General features: G+C 44.6%; 1 protein-coding gene across 1 annotated transcript in view; it reads right to left on the bottom strand.

Moving 5' to 3' along the window:
- The window catches only part of LOC147662762 (collagen alpha-1(XII) chain-like), a 185,659-nt gene that overhangs the window by 1,534 nt on the left and 162,468 nt on the right, over positions 1-21,657 (bottom strand). The gene's annotated exons all lie outside the window — the stretch shown is intronic.

Raw genomic sequence — 21,657 nt, 5'->3', positions numbered from 1 at the left:
AGAGGTCAGGCAACGCATCACTCAGCATAAATCCAGGTTACGCAGAGAAGTGGACAATGCGCCCTTAGTTCATCATTGGCTGAATAAAAAACATGATAAGAATAATTTCAAGTGGACAGTCCTGTCCAAAATTGAAAATGACCCAAGAGGCGGTGATGTGGAAACAAGACTGAACCAAAGGGAAGCACTGCTGATCATGAAATATGATACAGCAGTCAATGGATTAAATGAAATTTCTGAGATTTATAAAACCTACTCTTGATTTTCCACGAATGGACTTCATTTCCCAGAATTCCATGTTATTTCTTGCTCACTAATGGACTCTGTCACTCCTGTTGGGATAACAGTACTACATTTCCCAGCACCCCTTGAGGCCAAGCCAAACCCATAAGGTACACTGTTGTTAGACTCCGGTAACCCGCCATTGTCTGCAGGGTGAGGAGCGAGTACCATCTATTTCCTGATATTGAGCATCAAGCAAGGTAAGCTTTTAACCAAAGCGCGGGCGAACGCGTAAATTCAGTAAACTGTCACGCGATCGCCTTTGCATGTCGGTAACCCGCGCTACTCTTTCTTTTACCAGCCATAGTGACGCCGTATCCGATCCCCCGGATCGCGATCGTTTAGACTGTGAAGCATCTTTTTAGAGCACACACGCGCTACGCAAAGGTAAGCACATAGACCCACTATAACCAGCCTAGGCACAGTCATGTTTGAGACGCGCAGTGAGATTGAAAGCACCTTATTTTTCTTGCAGCACCTCTCGCTCCCCTTTTCATTGGGAATACATTTATTTCCTCTCGTTTTCTGTGGAGACTCGTCCCACTTGTCAAGGTAGGCTGAGGGAAGCTTTGCTTTGGTTGAGAAGTTGATTCCGCAGATTTTGGTTAGTGATGATTCTTTCCTCTTTTTTCTAGTTAGACTGTGGTCCTGAAGAGAACCCCCAGAATTGTAGGATTCGAAACGCGTTGACCTGACCCGGTCCCTTGTCATTTGTTCTACATGGAATGCACTAATTGATTGAAATATCGCTTTTTTCAAACATTTTGAAGAATTTTGATTTATGTGTAAAAATCATCAAATTGGATTGTTTTTCATTTTACACAATTGTTTTCATGACATTGGGACCAGTATGAATGTTTTTGTATGATTGGATGGCCAAGAATGTGTTGAGTGTGAGTTTGTTGGAACTATGTACATACCAATTTGTTTTCTTGTCTATATCTAAATGTTTAATATTATTCATGTTTTTTGTATTCTCATGCACTAAAAAACAAAAGACTAAAAATAATAACAGTCTTCAGATAAGGATTAAAGTAAAAGTTGCAATTCTAAAAGCAAGTGTTCATGCTATTTTTTCATGTATGCTTTATTAACGGTTGTGTCCTAAGAAATAGTCTCTCAGCACAGGCAGGTGTACTGTTTTCTCACTCCAAATACTCACCAGCATCCACACTGCGCTGTACCCAAATACACTCCAGCATCCACACTGCGCTGTACCCAAATACACTCCAGCATCCACACTGCGCTGTTTCCAAATACACACCAGCATCCACACTGCGCTGTTTCCAAATACACTCCAGCATCCACACTGCGCTGTACCCAAATACACACCAGCATCCACACTGCGCTATTTCCAAATACACACCAGCATCCACACTGCCCTATTTCCAAATACACACCAGCATCCATACTGCGCTGTTACAAAAACACACCAGCATCCACACTGCGCTGTTACAAATACACACCAGCATCCACACTGAGCTGTACCCAAATACACACCAGCATCCACACTGCGCTATTTCCAAATACACACCAGCATCCATACTGCGCTGTTACAAATACACACCAGCATCCACACTGCGCTGTTACAAATACACACCAGCATCCACACTGCGCTGTACCCAAATACACACCAGCATACACACTGCGCTGTTACAAATACACACGGCATCCACACTGCGCTGTTACAAATACACCCCAGCATCCACACTGCCCTGTTACAAATACACACCAGCATCCACACTGCGCTGTACCCAAATACACACCAGCATCCACACTGCGCTGTTTCCAAATACTCACCAGCATCCATACTGCGCTGTTACAAATACACACCGGCATCCATACTGCGCTGTTTCCAAATACTCACCAGCATCCACACTGCGCTGTTACAAATACACACGGCATCCACACTGCGCTGTTTCCAAATACTCACCAGCATCCATACTGCGCTGTTACAAATACACACCAGCATCCACACTGCGCTGTTTCCAAATACACTCCAGCATCCACACTGCGCTGTTTCCAAATACACACCAGCATCCACACTGCGCTATTTCCAAATACTCACCAGCATCCATACTGTGCTGTTACAAATACACACCGGCATCCACACTGTTGTGTTTCCAAATACTCACCAGCATCCATACTGCGCTGTTACAAATACACCCCAGCATCCACACTGCGCTATTTCCAAATACACACCAGCATCCACACTGCGCTATTTCCAAATACTCACCAGCATCCATACTGCGCTGTTACAAATACACACCAGCATCCACACTGCGCTATTTCCAAATACTCACCAGCATCCACACTGTTGTGTTTCCAAATACTCACCAGCATCCACACTGCGCTGTTACAAATACACTCCAGCATCCACACTGCGCTGTACCCAAATACACACCAGCATCCACACTGCGCTGTTTCCAAATACTCACCAGCATCCATACTGCGCTGTTACAAATACACACCGGCATCCACACTGCGCTGTTTCCAAATACTCACCAGCATCCACACTGCGCTGTTACAAATACACACGGCATCCACACTGCGCTGTTTCCAAATACTCACCAGCATCCATACAGGGCTGTTACAAATACACACGACATCCACACTGCGCTGTTTCCAAATATACTCCAGCATCCACACTGCGCTGTTAACAAATACACACCAGCATCCACACTGCGCTGTTTCCAAATACTCAACAGCATCCATACTGCGCTGTTACAAATACACACCAGCATCCACACTGCGCTGTTTCCAAATATACTCCAGCATCCACACTGAGCTGTTACAAATACACTCCAGCATCCGCTCTGCGCTGTACCCAAATACACGCCAGCATCCACACTGCGCTGTTACAAATACACACCAGCATCCACACTGCACTGTTACAAATACACGCCAGCATCCACACTGCGCTGTTTCCAAATAAACACCAGCATCCACACTGCGCTGTACCCAAATACATGCCAGCATCCACACTGCGCTGTTACAAATACACGCCAGCATCCACACTGCGCTGTTTCCAAATACACACCAGCATCCATACTGCGCTGTACCCAAATACACACCAGCATCCATACTGCGCTGTTACAAATACACACCAGCCTCCACACTGCACTGTTACAAATACACGCCAGCATCCACACTGCGCTGTTACAAAAACACACCAGCATCCACACTGCGCTGTACCCAAATACACAGCAGCATCCACACTGCGCTGTTACAAATACACACCAGCATCCACACTGCGCTGTTTCCAAATACACGCCAGCATCCACACTGCGCTGTTACAAATACACGGCAGCATCCACACTGCGCTGTTTCCGAATACACAGCAGCATCCACACTGCGCTGTTTCAAAATACCCACCAGCATCCATACTGCGCTGTTTCTAAATACCCACCAGCATCCACACTGCGGTGTTACAAATACACGCCAGCATCCACACTGCGCTGTTTCCAAATACACGCCAGCATCCACACTTCGCTGTTACAAATACAAGCCAGCATCCACACTGCGCTGTTTCCAAATACACACCAGCATCCACACCGCGCTGTTTCTAAATACACACCAGCATCCACATTGCGCTGTTACAAATACACGCCAGCATCCACACTGCGCTGTTTCCAAACACACACAAGCATCCACACTGCACTGTTACAAATACACGCCAGCATCCACACTGCGCTGTTTCCAAATACACGCCAGCATCCACACAGCGCTGTTACAAATACACGCCAGCATCCACACTGCGCTGTTTCCAAATACACGGCAGCATCCACACTGCGCTGTTTCCAAATACACACCAGCATCCACAATGCGCTGTACCCAAATACACACCAGCATCTACACTGCGCTGTACCCAAATACACACCAGCATCCACACTGAGCTGTACCCAAATACACACCAGCATCCACACTGCGCTGTACCCAAATACACACCAGCATCCACACTGTGCTGTACCCAAATACACGCCAGCATCCACACTGCGCTGTTACAAATACACGCCAGCATCCACACTGCGCTATTACCAAATACACGCCAGCATCCACACTGTGCTGTTACACACCAGCATCCACACTGCGCTGTTTCCAAATACACAGCAGCATCCACACTGTGCTGTTTTCAAATACACACCAGTATCCACAATGGGCTGTACCCAAATACACACCAGCATCTACACTGCGCTGTACCCAGATACACACCAGCATCCACACTGCGCTGTACCCAAAATACACACCAGCATCCACACTGTGCTGTACCCAAATACACACCGGCATCCACATTGTGCTGTACCCAAATACACACCAGCATCCACTCTGAGCTGTTACAAATACACGCCAGCATCCACACTGCGCTATTACCAAATACACACCAGCATCCACACTGTGCTGTTACACGCCAGCATCCACACTGCGCTGCACCCAGATACACACCAGCATCCACACTGCGCTGTACCCAAATACACACCAGCATCCACACTGCGCTGTACCCAAATACACACCAGCATCCACACCGTGCTGTACCCAAATACACGCCAGCATCAACTCTGAGCTGTTACAAATACACGCCAGCATCTACACTGCGCTGTACCCAGATACACACCAGCATCCACACTGCGCTGTACCCAAATATACACCAGCATCCACACTGCGCTGTACCCAAATACACACCAGCACCCACACTGCGCTATTACCAAATACACGCCAGCATCCACACTGTGCTGTTACCAAACATACCTGCATTGTGAATAAATAACAGTGTGGGTTTATGAAGTTTCTATGTATTTGATTGTATATTAATTATAAATTACTTTCGTATGATTGCTGGGACCCTTCTTCTTAGCACTTAGAATACCCAGGTCCCAGTGACGTTTTTGGGTTAACCCTTCTCCTTGACACACTCTGAGCAGACGCTGGTCTGCGAGGTTCCTTTTCTGAAATTAACTTTCAGTTTGGCACACAATGGTTGAAAGGGGGCTACTCTCGCAGCACCTCTCGCTCCCCTTTTCATTGGGAATACATTTATTTCCTCTCGTTTTCTGTGGAGACTCGTCCCACTTGTCAAGGTAGGCTGAGGGAAGCTTTGCTTTGGTTGAGAAGTTGATTCCGCAGATTTTGGTTAGTGATGATTCTTTCCTCTTTTTTCTAGTTAGACTGTGGTCCTGAAGAGAACCCCCAGAATTGTAGGGTTCGAAACGCGTTGACCTGACCCGGTCCCTTGTCATTTGTTCTACATGGAATGCACTAATTGATTGAAATATCGCTTTTTTCAAAAATTTTGAAGAATTTTGATTTATGTGTAAAAATCATCAAATTGGATTGTTTTTCATTTTACACAATTGTTTTCATGACATTGGGACCAGTATGAATGTTTTTGTATGATTGGATGGCCAAGAATGTGTTGAGTGTGAGTTTGTTGGAACTATGTACATACCAATTTGTTTTCTTGTCTATATCTAAATGTTTAATATTATTCATGTTTTTTGTATTCTCATGCACTAAAAAACAAAAGACTAAAAATAATAACAGTCTTCAGATAAGGATTAAAGTAAAAGTTGCAATTCTAAAAGCAAGTGTTCATGCTATTTTTTCATGTATGCTTTATTAACGGTTGTGTCCTAAGAAATAGTCTCTCAGCACAGGCAGGTGTACTGTTTTCTCACTCCAAATACTCACCAGCATCCACACTGCGCTGTACCCAAATACACTCCAGCATCCACACTGCGCTGTTTCCAAATACACACCAGCATCCACACTGCGCTGTTTCCAAATACACTCCAGCATCCACACTGCGCTGTACCCAAATACACACCAGCATCCACACTGCGCTATTTCCAAATACACACCAGCATCCACACTGCGCTATTTCCAAATACACACCAGCATCCATACTGCGCTGTTACAAATACACACCAGCATCCACACTGCGCTGTTACAAATACACACCAGCATCCACACTGCGCTGTACCCAAATACACACCAGCATCCACACTGCGCTATTTCCAAATACACACCAGCATCCATACTGCGCTGTTACAAATACACACCAGCATCCACACTGCGCTGTTACAAATACACACCAGCATCCACACTGCGCTGTACCCAAATACACACCAGCATACACACTGCGCTGTTACAAATACACACGGCATCCACACTGCGCTGTTACAAATACACCCCAGCATCCACACTGCCCTGTTACAAATACACTCCAGCATCCACACTGCGCTGTACCCAAATACACAGCAGCATCCACACTGCGCTGTTACAAATACACAGCAGCATCCACACTGCGCTGTTTCCAAATACACGCCAGCATCCACACTGCGCTGTTACAAATACACGCCAGCATCCACACTGCGCTGTTTCCGAATACACAGCAGCATCCACACTGCGCTGTTTCAAAATACCCACCAGCATCCATACTGCGCTGTTTCTAAATACCCACCAGCATCCACACTGCGCTGTTACAAATACACGCCAGCATCCACACTGCGCTGTTTCCAAATACACGCCAGCATCCACACTTCGCTGTTACAAATACACGCCAGCATCCACACTGCGCTGTTTCCAAATACACACCAGCATCCACACCGCGCTGTTTCTAAATACACACCAGCATCCACACTGCGCTGTTACAAATACACGCCAGCATCCACACTGCGCTGTTTCCAAACACACACAAGCATCCACACTGCACTGTTACAAATACACGCCAGCATCCACACTGCGCTGTTTCCAAATACACGCCAGCATCCACACAGCGCTGTTACAAATACACGCCAGCATCCACACTGCGCTGTTTCCAAATACACGGCAGCATCCACACTGCGCTGTTTCCAAATACACACCAGCATCCACAATGCGCTGTACCCAAATACACACCAGCATCTACACTGCGCTGTACCCAAATACACACCAGCATCCACACTGAGCTGAACCCAAATACACACCAGCATCCACACTGCGCTGTACCCAAATACACACCAGCATCCACACTGTGCTGTACCCAAATACACGCCAGCATCCACACTGCGCTGTTACAAATACACGCCAGCATCCACACTGCGCTATTACCAAATACACGCCAGCATCCACACTGTGCTGTTACACACCAGCATCCACACTGCGCTGTTTCCAAATACACAGCAGCATCAACACTGTGCTGTTTTCAAATACACACCAGTATCCACAACGGGCTGTACCCAAATACACACCAGCATCTACACTGCGCTGTACCCAGATACACACCAGCATCCACACTGCGCTGTACCCAAAATACACACCAGCATCCACACTGTGCTGTACCCAAATACACACCGGCATCCACATTGTGCTGTACCCAAATACACGCCAGCATCCACTCTGAGCTGTTACAAATACACGCCAGCATCCACACTGCGCTATTACCAAATACACACCAGCATCCACACTGTGCTGTTACACGCCAGCATCCACACTGCGCTGCACCCAGATACACACCAGCATCCACACTGCGCTGTACCCAAATACACACCAGCATCCACACTGCGCTGTACCCAAATACACACCAGCATCCACACCGTGCTGTACCCAAATACACGCCAGCATCAACTCTGAGCTGTTACAAATACACGCCAGGATCTACACTGCGCTGTACCCAGATACACACCAGCATCCACACTGCGCTGTACCCAAATATACACCAGCATCCACACTGCGCTGTACCCAAATACACACCAGCACCCACACTGCGCTATTACCAAATACACGCCAGCATCCACACTGTGCTGTTACCAAACATACCTGCATTGTGAATAAATAACAGTGTGGGTTTATGAAGTTTCTATGTATTTGATTGTATATTAATTATAAATTACTTTCGTATGATTGCTGGGACCCTTCTTCTTAGCACTTAGAATACCCAGGTCCCAGTGACGTTTTTGGGTTAACCCTTCTCCTTGACACACTCTGAGCAGACGCTGGTCTGCGAGGTTCCTTTTCTGAAATTAACTTTCAGTTTGGCACACAATGGTTGAAAGGGGGCTACTCTCTTATTCAGAGGATTACATTGAACGGCCTCTTGAGAATCCTGACAATATTTTCTTGTCTACTGATGTTCCAACTCTTGATTTCACACTGAAAGACAAGATATCTCGTCTAGAAAGACTGGAGAAGAAACTAATCCGTACCAGGTGGCATGGTCACCTTCTAACCAGGTACCTCAAAGAAAACATTATTCCGGTTGGTCTCCAAATTAAGATTGAACCTGCGATCTTCATAGAAGTTCCCAAATTCAAAGAGGGTTTTAGCCATGTGGCTAACAATTGCTCACCTTGATTCCTCTCTTAAAGACTTTGAACTAACTACCCAGAACAAAAAATTAGAGAAACTGGCACGGGACCCTCGTCTGTACGACAAGAAGAAAACCTATCCGTATCTGTAGGACGATTATTATCGCCAGGACAATCAGGGTCGGTTTACCAACAGGGGACGTGGAGGTTACCGCGGCCGACTGAATTATACTACCTTCTCTGATTCCTCCTACAGCTCCGAGGGCGAACAGGATCCAGCAGGCCCTAGTGACAGTTATTCCTATCAAGACTACGGATATTATCAGAATCAATACAATCCTTTTTTAGGTCAAGGCCAAGGACCATGGAGACCCCCGAGAGGCAGGGGCAACAACTGGCCCGAGGCCAGCAGCGTGGACAACAACAGAACACTGGCGCATGAGAGGCAGGCAGAGGCCAACCACAGAAGCAGGTCCATTTTCAACCAGAACAACACGGCGAGAGGACGACACGCAGGAAAACATACGGATGGTGAATGCTGCTTCCACGGTTGATCCAGTTTTAACATCTCTAGCTATGATCTGAGTTTGGATGAACATAAAGTACTAAGCAAAGGGCTCTCTTATGTCCCCACCAATGTACCCGATAACTTCACTGTGAGGACCGAGCTCTTTAAGTTTTTCAGGAAGATTTGTTTGAAGTATTTCTTTCGGAGGTCCCCACTCTACCAGAATCCATCTCATACTGGCCTGAGGATTTCGTCTACCTTTGTTCCTCCATCGCAATCCATGTCAAACAAAATTCTGGCATATGAAGCTGTTGTCTGGAGAGACGTCAACCAAACATTGCTGAAAAGAACATACACTAAATTCAATGTAAGCAAAGGTGAAAAGGCTGCACTCCAATCTCTTGCTAAGAATACTCAGGTAATCATCAAGCCAGCCGACAAAGGCGGAGCAATCGTTGTCCAAGATGTTTCAAAATATGAGGCAGAGATTCTCCGGCAACTTAATGATGGAGTAAGCTACAAAAGACTCAGTGCTGACCCTTCAGCATCTCTATCCCGTGAGATCTTAGAAGTCACCACAGAAGGACTGGATTTAGGTTTCCTCACAGAAAATGAGTTCAGGTATCTTAATCAACAGCACTCGAGAATAGCAACCATCTACACCATACCGAAGATCCACAAAAATATGGTTGATCCCCCGGGACGTCCTATCATATCGGGTTGTGGTTCAATGTTGGAACCACTTGGAAGATATGTGGACCATTTCTTGAAACCTTTGGCAGAAGCAACAAAGACATATCTAAGGGACACAATGCATACCATCAACATTGTGGAAGGATTGCCATTTGATCCTAGCAAGCAATTACTAGCTACATGTGACGTGGTTTCACTGTACACGTCAATTCCCCAAGAAGAAGCTTTGGCTGTGGTAACCAGATCCCTACAACAACGACCTGCACCTATGGCGGTTCCCACTGAATTTATTGTGGCTCTACTACGGCTAGCGATGACCAGAAACTTTTTTGTATTCAGTAACCAATTTTTCCTCCAGACTAAGGGGGTAGCAATGGGGGCTCCTTTTGCACCAGATGTGGCTATTATATATATGTCAGTGTTTGAAGAGGGGATTGTTTTGAATATGTCTAATCCATTCAGAGACTAACTTGATCTCTGGATGAGATACATAGACGACATTCTGCTAATTTGGCGTGGAGACTCCTCTGAACTAACATCTTTTCATAGTTAGCTTAATCTACAATCACCACACCTTCAATTTACAATTCATTCTGATAAAAAGACAATTGACTTTTTGGATATCACCATCTATGAGGAGGCTGGAATTTTACAAACTACATTATGTCGAAAACCAGCGGAGAGGAACTCACTTTTACAATATAATAGTCATCATCTGCGAGCACTACAGGACAATCTGCCCTTTGGACAGTTCATACGGATCCGTAGGAACTGTTCCATCAAAGAACACTATTTCAAGGAGTCAGAGGACCTTGCGAACCGTCTCCAACAACGTGGTTATCCCAAAAGACTGATCAAGAAAGCCCGTAAAAGAGCATGGTTCTACCCTCGTGAATCTTTGCTTACTCCCAAAGATAAAACAGATGAACAAGAACAGAGGCTGGTATGTGTTACCACTTTCTCAACCAAAAGTAACACAATCAAACGGATTGTCAATCAATATTGGAAATTGATTTCAGATGATGTGGGGCAGCACAATACACCATTGCACGCATTTAAGAAAGGCAAGAGTGTGAAGGACTACGTAGTACGATCTTTTTTACCAACCAAGGATGAACCTACGGTCGCATCTCTGTGGAATCTCCCACTAATCATAGGTCATTTTAAGTGTGGACAATGCAAGGCCTGTATTAGCACCATACAGGCCTAGGAATTTGAACACAACCATCACAAGGTACAGTTGAAAACATTTACCAACTTTAATACTTCTAATATAATCTACGCTATAACATGCCCGTGTAATCAAATTTATATTGGTCAGACCCAACAGAAAGCCAAAGTGAGAATTCTTCAGCACTCCAGCCGTATCCGCTGTGATGTACATGGTGCACCATTGGTTAATCACTTCAGAGTTGCTCTACATCCCCCGACAGCTTTAAGTGGGTTATTTTGGAGAAAGTAACCCTAGGCCCACGAGTTGGCAACATCGCCAACATCCTAAATATCCGTGAATTGAAATGGATGCTCTTTTTGACTCGATTGAAAATGGCCTGAATGAAACAGACAGTTCCTTTTCCCAACTGGCTACACTTAACTAATGGGTATAATTACTGCATCTCTGTTTTATATATGGTCTACAAGTAGTGTGCAGCAACCAAGATAGTGTAATCTTTAAATGGCCTTTACCGTCTTATGATAGGTACGCCATACAGGATTGCCTGTGTAGATTATGTTATATATGGAGTTACGTTTTTAATATGGGGACAAGTACTGTACACTCATCAGCATAATAATGATTTAAGCACTGGTTGTTACCAGTATCTTACAGGTATGCCATAATTTGTGATGCACTTATAACAACGTGTTTATATCTGTGGTCTTGACCATCTTAAGACTGGTATTCCATACTGGGTTTGCTATTGTATTAACATATATGCTAATCGTTGTTTAATTATTTTGAGTTGATGTCTCTTTAACCACTGACAGTGTATTCAAACTATGCCTATTCAAACAATTTTATTATGTAACAATGTCTGTAATGTAATAGCTGGGCATGACTTAATATGGGATAATATTCATCCACGTGATTAGACCGTTCCGTAATAATCAAGGCTAGCATGGTCACAACTAATTGCTGTCTTCAACCCTAACAGTTGGTATCCTTTGCAAGAGACTGGATGATGATTATCAACTTGAGCAGTTACGATCGCTCTGTAATAAAATTCCGACATTATCGTTGCAAATTAAACTCCATAACGGCTTGCTTGTGCAACGGTATATATGTCCTAGTCATATCAATTCTACAAAAATCCGATCGATGTTGGCTAAGGATCCATGGTGATGCTTGACACCAAGTCTTTCTTATATGTTAACACGGACTAGAATAGATCACGTGTCCTGGTAACCTAGGTTACTTGTGGCCAGCATTTTGAGCCGATCTCCATTACACGAAGCTAGGCGTCCTTGCCGAGGATTCATTCCCCACAAAACGGTACGTTCAGGCCAATCAAGCTTGTTTAAACTCTCCAGAACCGCAAGCTTCATATCCGTCTTTTAATTACAGACGGTGATTGTACCTCCGGACATCGACGAATGAAGGTGAGCTCCTTCACCATGTGAAGCACCGTGTATGCGGGTTCATTTTTGATACCGGTACGTGCCTGGTAGCCGGCTTCTATATACGTTCAGGCCGATACTTAGATGAGCTTTGGTCTGCATTTTTGAAGAACTCCGTTCTCAAATCCAGTCTTTAATGTAATTTCGACATGAGGACCGTATTCCCAGACGTATTGCACTAATTCCCGATTTTGATGATGAACTAGATGACTTTACTGGACCAGCTTTAGAAATAAGAGACATTTACATGCTCCAATTTCTGCAATACCCCTGTATTCATTTTTTTTTTATTTGAATTGTTAGGTTACTAATCAAGACTCCCTCATTGTAAAATCTGATAATCACCTTCCCTGAGAGCGTTCTCCTCGTCATCCTGCCCAGAGACAAGCAACCTTCGGTATGTCTTGTCTCTATGTATGTGTGCAAAATAATTGCCGTTTGATTAATACAGACATATGCTAAATGCATCTATATAATTTATTGAATAGGTTGTCTGCCCCTACCCCCGTCCTGATGAAGACCCCGATGCAAGGAACAATTTATGCCTGCCAAGTATAGAGGGTCGAAACGTCGACAGCTTTTTGTATTTAGTCAGCTTCATTCCCAAAAATGACTCATTTAATGAGATAGGTGGAGCATGATTAGTATAATATGATCCATTGAACTATTGATCTTTTGTTTGTCTATGCCAAAAACTAGTTCGCATAGTACATTTTGGCCCTTTATGGCTGTTTTATTGTCACTATTCCTACCTACACCAACCTGCACTACCACTTCCCTCCCTACCTGGGGCACTATGAATTATTGCGTGATTTTGTATTGAAAATGAATAAGAATCAAAACATACCTGCATTGTGAATAAATAACAGTGTGGGTTTATGAAGATTCTATGTATTTGATTGTATATTAATTATAAATTACTTTCGTATAATTGCTGGGACCCTTCTTCTTAACAGTTACCAAATACACCCCAGCATCCACACTGTGCTTTTACAAATACACACCAGCATCCATACTGCGCTGTACCCAAATACACACCAGCATCCACACTGCACTGTACCCAAATACACACCAGCATCCACACTGTGCTGTTTCTAAATACACACCAGCATCCACACTGCGCTGTTACAAATACACACCAGCATCCACACTGCGCTGTTACAAATACACACCAGCATCCACACTACGCTGTTTCCAAATACACACAAGCATCCACACTACACTGTTACCAAATACACACCAGCATCCACACTGCACTGTACCCAAATACACACCAGCATCCACACTGTGCTGTTTCTAAATACACACCAGCATCCACACTGCGCTGTTACAAATACACACCAGCATCCACACTGCGCTGTTACAAATACACACCAGCATCCACACTACGCTGTTTCCAAACACACACAAGCATCCACACTACACTGTTACCAAATATACACCAGCATCCACACTGCACTGTACCCAAATACACACCAGCATCCACACTGCACTGTTACCAAATACACGCCAGCATCCACACTGCACTGTTACCAAATACACGCCAACATCCACACTGCACTGTACCCAAATACACGCCAGCATCCACACTGCACTGCTACCAAATACACGCCAGCATCCACACTGCACTGTTACCAAATACACACCAGTCCCCACAATGCCCTGTACCCAAATACACACCAGCATCCACACTGCACTGTACCCAAATACACACCAGCATCCACACTGTGCTGTTTCTAAATACAAACCAGAATCCACACTGCACTGTTAGAAATACACACTAGCATCCACACTACGCTGTTACCAAATACACACCAGCATCCACACTGCACTGTACCCAAATACACACCAGCATCCACACTGCACTGTTACCAAATACACGCCAGCATCCACACTGCACTGTTACCAAATACACGCCAGCATCCACACTGCACTGTACCCAAATACACGCCAGCATCCACACTACGCTGTTACCAAATACACACCAGCATCCACACTGCACTGTACCCAAATACACACCAGCATCCACACTGCACTGTACCCAAATACACACAAGCATCCACACTGCACTGTACCCAAATACACGCCAGCATCCACACTGCGCTGTTACAAATACACACCAGCATCCACACTACGCTGTTTCCAAACACACACAAGCATCCACACTACACTGTTACCAGATACACACCAGCATCCACACTGTGCTGTACCCAAATACACACCAGCATCCACACTGCACTGTACCCAAATACACACCAGCATCCACACTGCACTGTTACCAAATACACGCCAGCATTCACACTGCACTGTTACCAAATACACGCCAGCATCCACACTGCACTGTACCCAAATACACGCCAGCATCCACACTACGCTGTTACCAAATACACACCAGCATCCACACTGCACTGTACCCAAATACACACCAGCATCCACACTGCACTGTACCCAAATACACACAAGCATCCACACTGCACTGTACCCAAATACACGCCAGCATCCACACTGCGCTGTTACAAATACACACCAGCATCCACACTACGCTGTTTCCAAACACACACAAGCATCCACACTACACTGTTACCAGATACACACCAGCATCCACACTGCACTGTACCCAAATACACACCAGCATCCACACTGCACTGTTACCAAATACACGCCAGCATCCACACTGCACTGTTACCAAATACACACCAGCATCCATACTGCGCTGTACCCAAATACACACTAGTATTCATTCTTCGCTGTTACCAAATGTAAGACAGCTGTGGAATCGCAATAAATGCATATAAGCAACAGCTGTGCTGTCTTTTAAATGGGATATAGTGTAAGAAATACACATCCCCTGACACCTTGGGAGCTGGTGCGCGGGTACGCGGGCCCGTGGCTCCCACTTGTCACTCTATGTATACAGACAGATGTCCAGTGAGGAGATCTATAAACTCGGAGCCCTGCCGAATTTGCCGTATAGAAATAAAGGCAATGAAACATGTTGGCCTACTTAGAACGGGTATATAACATGCTTTGTTTTTAATATTGGGCAAGCTTACAATTTTGGATTAAAGGGTCAAATTGTGTATGTGAGTCTGAGGTCATTTTTATCTTGTTTGAGACAATTTGGTCTCTTGCACTTCACTGGGTCTTGTTTTCTTTTTTCTGTTAGTGATTCTCTCATTAACCACACCTCTACACATTTATTTTACTGGACACTAAATAACACTGAAGATTTGAGGAGGTGATTTTACTGCCCTTTAAAGTCCTGACGAACTTTGGCTGACCTGTTTGTGGGATTTTGGAAAGTGGTGTTGCTCCATCTTCCGTGTCTCGTTTTTTCTGCCCCTCGGACCGTGCGCTGCCCATGACTTTCCATCCCAGCGGGCAGCGCGGTCTTGCAAGAGGCCAGAAACACGCCCCCGCCCCTGCCCTACATAATCAGCCGCAGACCACCGCGGCACTGGACGCGCGCTGGCTCGGCCGGGCCAAGGGCGGGCCCGTCTGCGCCCGTCGCAGCCCGGAGGAGTTTGGCTGGGCTCACTCTCTTGGCTTTCCTTTTAGTTTTCCCACTTAGGAACATAGCATATTGTAAGACAAAGATTACCAATAAGAAAATATGGTTAAAAGGAAATTAGTAAGCCCAAAGGGCACGAAGAGTAGCCTAGATGCCCAGCAAACCATATTAGACTGCCTAGCAGGCACTGTGGGTGTTTTAAACAAACAGATCTTATCTGTAGAGGAGTCAATTGGAGGGGCATCATCAAGACTTAGTCAAGATCCGCCCATAAAAGACACAACTCATTCATTGACCTCAGGGGGGAAAAATTCACTCCAAGTTAATGGCTGTATCCAACTTGACTCCGATGACCTAGAACAGATCACCAACGATTCACCCACACAACCTCCCCAAAAAAAGGATTTAATATCCTCTCGGGACTTGAAGATAACGAATGACTGGAGCAGGAATCAGACAGTAGTAAAAAGGTAGAACGACTGGGCAAGCAGGATGGAAAGGCTGTGAAAGATCACCAACCACAGATATCCAAATCTGTTGGCCAACATGCAGGTAGTTTAGACCCTATACATATAATAGATCTGGAGGGTCCCCAACTAAATGTACATCTGTCAGGGGGTGCCCGACCAACCCATTTATTTAATTTTGAACTACCTTTACGATCTACTATAACCAGTCATGAATCAAAATACCCGAAACTCCAGAAAGTTAACATAGTTTTTCGGAATATAGTGGGCCAACTCTCAAAAAATACGAATGATAAGTGGTTGAATGAGGTGAGGGCACATAATAATATATGCATCAAAGAGACCTGGCTCAGTACCCCAATTCACTTGGAGGGCTTTAAGACCTACTTCTCTCAGGCTATTCCATCATCCTCTGGGAGAAGGAAGGGAGGTTTAACGATATACGTCTCAAATACCCTGGTTCTAAAAGAATGAGTCACCTTAAGCCTGGAAAGTAATTACCAAATTTTAATGCTAAAATTAAGTAAATCAACTTGTCACTTTTTAGTGAATTTTTATAAACATTTTTATTGCAAGAACTACGTACAAAGCATATAAATAATTCATTCGAATTGATTTGGGGCAGTGATTTCAATGTATTCCTTTGTAAAAAAAAACTGTGCTCAGCTTGAGATCCCAGGCCCACAGCCCTGCCCCAACCTCTAGGCCGCCATGGCGGAGGCACCGCTGTGCCTCACCTGGGTGCTTCTGGTGCTGGCCGTGTCCTGCGTGTCCATCAGCCTGGCGTCCAACAATGAATGCCACAACACCTTTGATTAAAACGGCTGGAATGCCAGGGTGAGGTATAGTGCCTGAAACTCAACTTTTGGCCTGGGAGCCTTTCACAGGATTGGAAATGAAAGCCTGTGTCAGACTCGTCAAGGGCCTTGAGTGCACAATTCCAGGAAGCAGCGTTGGCTGGGCTGATGAGAGTTGTACATGCCATGCCGACATCACTCCCACCCCGTACCTGCGCATGGCATATTACAGGCATACAGTCGACCTTTCTTCTCTTGCTGTGTGTACTCGACCTTCTGATCCAGACTGGAAGGAACAGCTAGAAGTCCCGGGGTTAGTGGCATTTAGGCGCTGCACCTAGCACCTAGAGGCAGTGTAGCGGCTAGGCCTAGCCCGCCTGGGTGTTCTTTGCATTTCTTCCATTAGCAGCACGCTCTTCAGCGCCAAGGGAACCGGTTGTTGTGGACACATGGTTCGCCTCTAGATAGCAGGCCAGGGCGGCAAAGGGATCAACTGCTCAGGTACAGCCACCCGTGGAAAAAAGCTGCATGGGTTGGCGAGTCATGCCCTGTTCACTTCAACCGCCAGGGCACATCGGCACGACCTTTCCCTGTGTACCATGTTGGAAAACTGCCCATAGCCCATCCGTCATTCTCCGCATGTTCGTTTATTTTCCCTTCTTCTTACTGTGCAGCTGCAGACACCCCTCCCCAGTCTGCGATCCAGTGAGTCACATGCCTCTTTCCCCAATCCATCTGGTTCGATGTGCACTTTCCCTGCAGCTGCGGTACTTTTAGTTTCCTGCTCCCATCGGTCCCTGGTGAAAGATGTGGCATTATGTCCAGAGCTACTAATTAATTGAATGTTGAAAAACAACCATGTTTTGTCAAAGGCTCTCCAAAACTACACTTGTGAAAAAATATGGGTTAAGTGATCCGTTTCGTGGATGTTTTGTGAACAATGCTGTCCCGCTTTCACCAGGCACACACACCACCAGCTGTCAGTGCACACTTCCACCATGTACACACACCACCATCCGTCAGTGCACGCTTCTAGAAACACACACCAGCAGCAGTCAGTGCATGCTTTGCCACCAGGCACACACACCACCAGCCATCAGCGCACAATTTCACCAGGTATACACATCATTGGCCGTCATTATACACTTTCACCAGGCACAAACACCACCAGCCATCAGTGCACACTTTCACCGGGCACAAACACCACCAGCCATCAGTGCACGCTTTCACCAGGCACACACACACCACCAGCCGCCAGTGCACGCTTTCACCCGGCACAAACACCACCAGCCATCAGTCCACGCTTTCACCGGGCACAAACACCACCAGCCATCAGTGCACGCTTTCACCAGGCACACACACACCACCAGCCGTCAGAGCACATTTTCACCTGGCACACACACACCACCAGCAGTCGGAGCACGCTTTCACCAGGCACACACACCACCAGCCATCAGTGCACGCTTTCACCAGGCACACACACACCACCAGCCATCAGAGCACGCTTTCACCAGGCACACACACAGCACCAGCCGTCGGTGCACACTTCCACTGTTGTAAATTAGCATAAATGGGTTAGCGTTAGCAGAAGCCATTTTGCATTTAGAAGTTATCTTATCCGCTTTTGAGAAGCCATTTTAGTTTCTGGAGGCCATCTTGGCTACCATGTGCTGCCATGTGCTCACTATCTGTATTGTCCTACCTTCCTTTTAGCTGTGCCTGAAGTCTGCCTAGTAACAAGATATATTTAGCCTCCTCCACTTCCACGCATGCTCAGAAATGCCTGGTAGAGTCTGCATCTGTTACTGATTAAGTTTTACATAGGAATGTGTTCACTACGTTCTGAAACTGTTAGCTCCTCCCACTTGGTTCCACATGTCCTTATTAAGTATTCCTTGTGTGCTCACAGGAATACAAGACTGCCTCCTTTTATGTATGCTTACTGTGTAAGTCTGAAAATGTATATAAGGCGTCAGCCTTCTGACTTCCTCAGACTGCCTCATTCATTTGCCATGGCTTTTGGGCGACGCAGCCTCATGTAATAAACTGTCCTTTGATATTTCAGAATTCTGTGTCAGCCTCACTGCTTTTAAAGGACTCCAAGGTTTTTGAATTCCACAATTGGCGACCGCGACGAAGGGACTCATCAGAGAGGTGACAGTCTGGAGGAGTGATCAATTTGCTAGGAGGCAGAAGACTACTGAACAGCATGGGACTGGGTTCTGCAAAAGGTATGCTGTGCACGGCGCGCCTCTGGTGATTCCTTGTGTCTGCAGGTCGGTGTGTTTTCTGCCCTTCCTAACCTCTGGTCCTCCCAAGAATGTCACCCCCCTTGACTGAGAACACTTTTGGCGTGAGTATTAAAATGTAACATAAAAAGATAGACTGTTAGATGAGACTTGGCAGTTAGAATTTGGACAGCTTATGTTTGGTAAAAGTAATTTTGCGGCGCCTGTTCTAAGTTTTGAATGCCTTTGTAACGCTTACTGTGGCATATTTGAATTTGAGATAGACTTGTCTACTTGGGATTTTGTTTGATCTTCGAAGAATATGATATGAATATGATTTGATGTGATTTGATTTGATATGTATGTGTTGCAACTCATATAGGCAGGTAATGTGAGGATATTTCCTCCTCCTTTGATAGTAGTGTATACTCTGCACTATTTTTTGGCATGCCTGTTGTCCTTGGTTAAGCTCACATGTTAAAATGTGTTGCTTTTTGTGAACGGTACCATAATGTGATTTGAAGTAAATGAGCCGGCTTCCCTTAGAAGGGATACCTAAATAGGTTTAGGTGTGAAAACATATTTCTTCCTTGGTGATATTGTATCCTCAGGGAATTAAAATATGGCCATAATACATGTAAGGATCCTTTTGTTCTGTGCACTTTTATGAATGGGGAATGCAGAGCGATTCTTTGGTGCTCTGCCAGTTAAAACTTGTGAATTGAAACATCATTGCCAAACATTCCTTGTAAATATGACGTACAACTAGCATTTACAAATTGGTTTGGTTTAAGATCTGTTTGTGGCTTGTTTTTTGTTTCAGTCTTATGTATTGATCTGTGGGTTCAATGTGTGTTTAAATGTGGGGTTTTTGTTCCTGTTAGTGTAATTTCTGCTTGTGAATAGCGTTGGCGCGAATTTATGAAAAACATGCCTTAAGCGCTGTATTGTGTGTCCTGTATGTTTGAAATATTTCTGTTTCTGTGTGAAATGAGCTCAATGCGTGAATGTGGATTTCTTGATGTTTTCAGTCTGTTAAGGAAAATGTTGCATTAATTGATATTAGGTGAAAATTAAATAAGAATGCAGTAATTTGCCATGTTACCTGCTAAAATCGCTATATGTTGTTTTTTTAAATTATAGACTAAACAAAGGCACACATTTGCAAACTGTTGAAATGCTTAAATTAGATAAAGTTAAAATTTACATTCATTAGGAACATGAAAAGGCCTCAAAATTAAATTGTGTGCTCTGTAGGGAAAAACGAATTTGAAGCCCTCCTTTGCTTACATGCATTTTCATACATGTAAAATGTTAAAGTTTCAGTTAAAAGTGAATTTTTGCTACGTTTAAATGTATTTTGTGGCACACACTTTTCTAAAAAATGTCTGTTTTCTGAAAGCTCTAGGGTCAGCTTCGTGCAGGCTATTTCCTGCCTTGAGAACAGCATGTGTTGTTTTTGAAAGGCAATAAAAAGACACTGGAATGTTTATTCAGGCCAGAGACCAGTTGGTACTTTTAACACGGGCTGACTTTAGGAACTCAGAATAAGAGTTTTAAAGGGTTACAACAGTAAGTTGCATTATTTTATATCACAGGAAGGCATTTCAATTGAGGGTTGTTATCTGTTTTTTTTTTTTAAACACAGTAAAATGAAAAGGGGGTTTATCTCTGGTGATGTTGCTCAATGTCCTCTTTTAAATTTTGGCGCGAAAATATGCCATGTTTTCAGTAAGGCTTCTGCGCATAGGCTCCTACATGACTGCATCTAAATTGATAGGCAAAAAGATGCAGTTTGGGTTTTAAATGTGGTTTTAGCAATTCAGATTGGGTTTGAGGAAAAAAAATAATAAAGAAATGAATAAATTATTAAACATGGAAAAATTATTTGAAAAAAAATATGTGTTTTTCAAAATCGTTTTTGGATATACATAAAGCTTAATACTCATACTATGACCTCCTAAAATTAAAATTTGATTAAAGTAATGTGTGACTGCATAAATAGGCCATTTGCGTGTTAGGGTTTTACTTGGCGCACGCGTAACAGCTCATTTTTCTAAGGCATTACATGCCTTTGCCTCATGTTTGCTCTTTGCAGCATGTAAAGCACATTCTAAGGATGATTAATATGTAATGCAAGTGTAGGATTTTCATTTTTAAGTGCCCCAAAGTCAAAAGTCGAAAATCAGTTAAAATTGACTTTTTACATAGCACTCTTGTTATTTACCATAGCCTTGCAGAGTTTCTGGCTTTCAGAGAATGCATGGTTGTAT

This window comes from Lissotriton vulgaris, unplaced genomic scaffold, assembly GCF_964263255.1.
Source record: "Lissotriton vulgaris unplaced genomic scaffold, aLisVul1.2 SCAFFOLD_2720, whole genome shotgun sequence".
Lineage (NCBI taxonomy): Eukaryota > Metazoa > Chordata > Amphibia > Caudata > Salamandridae > Lissotriton > Lissotriton vulgaris.
The sequence above is the reverse complement of the archived record's forward strand: the minus strand, read 5'-3'. Positions and strand labels throughout refer to the sequence as shown.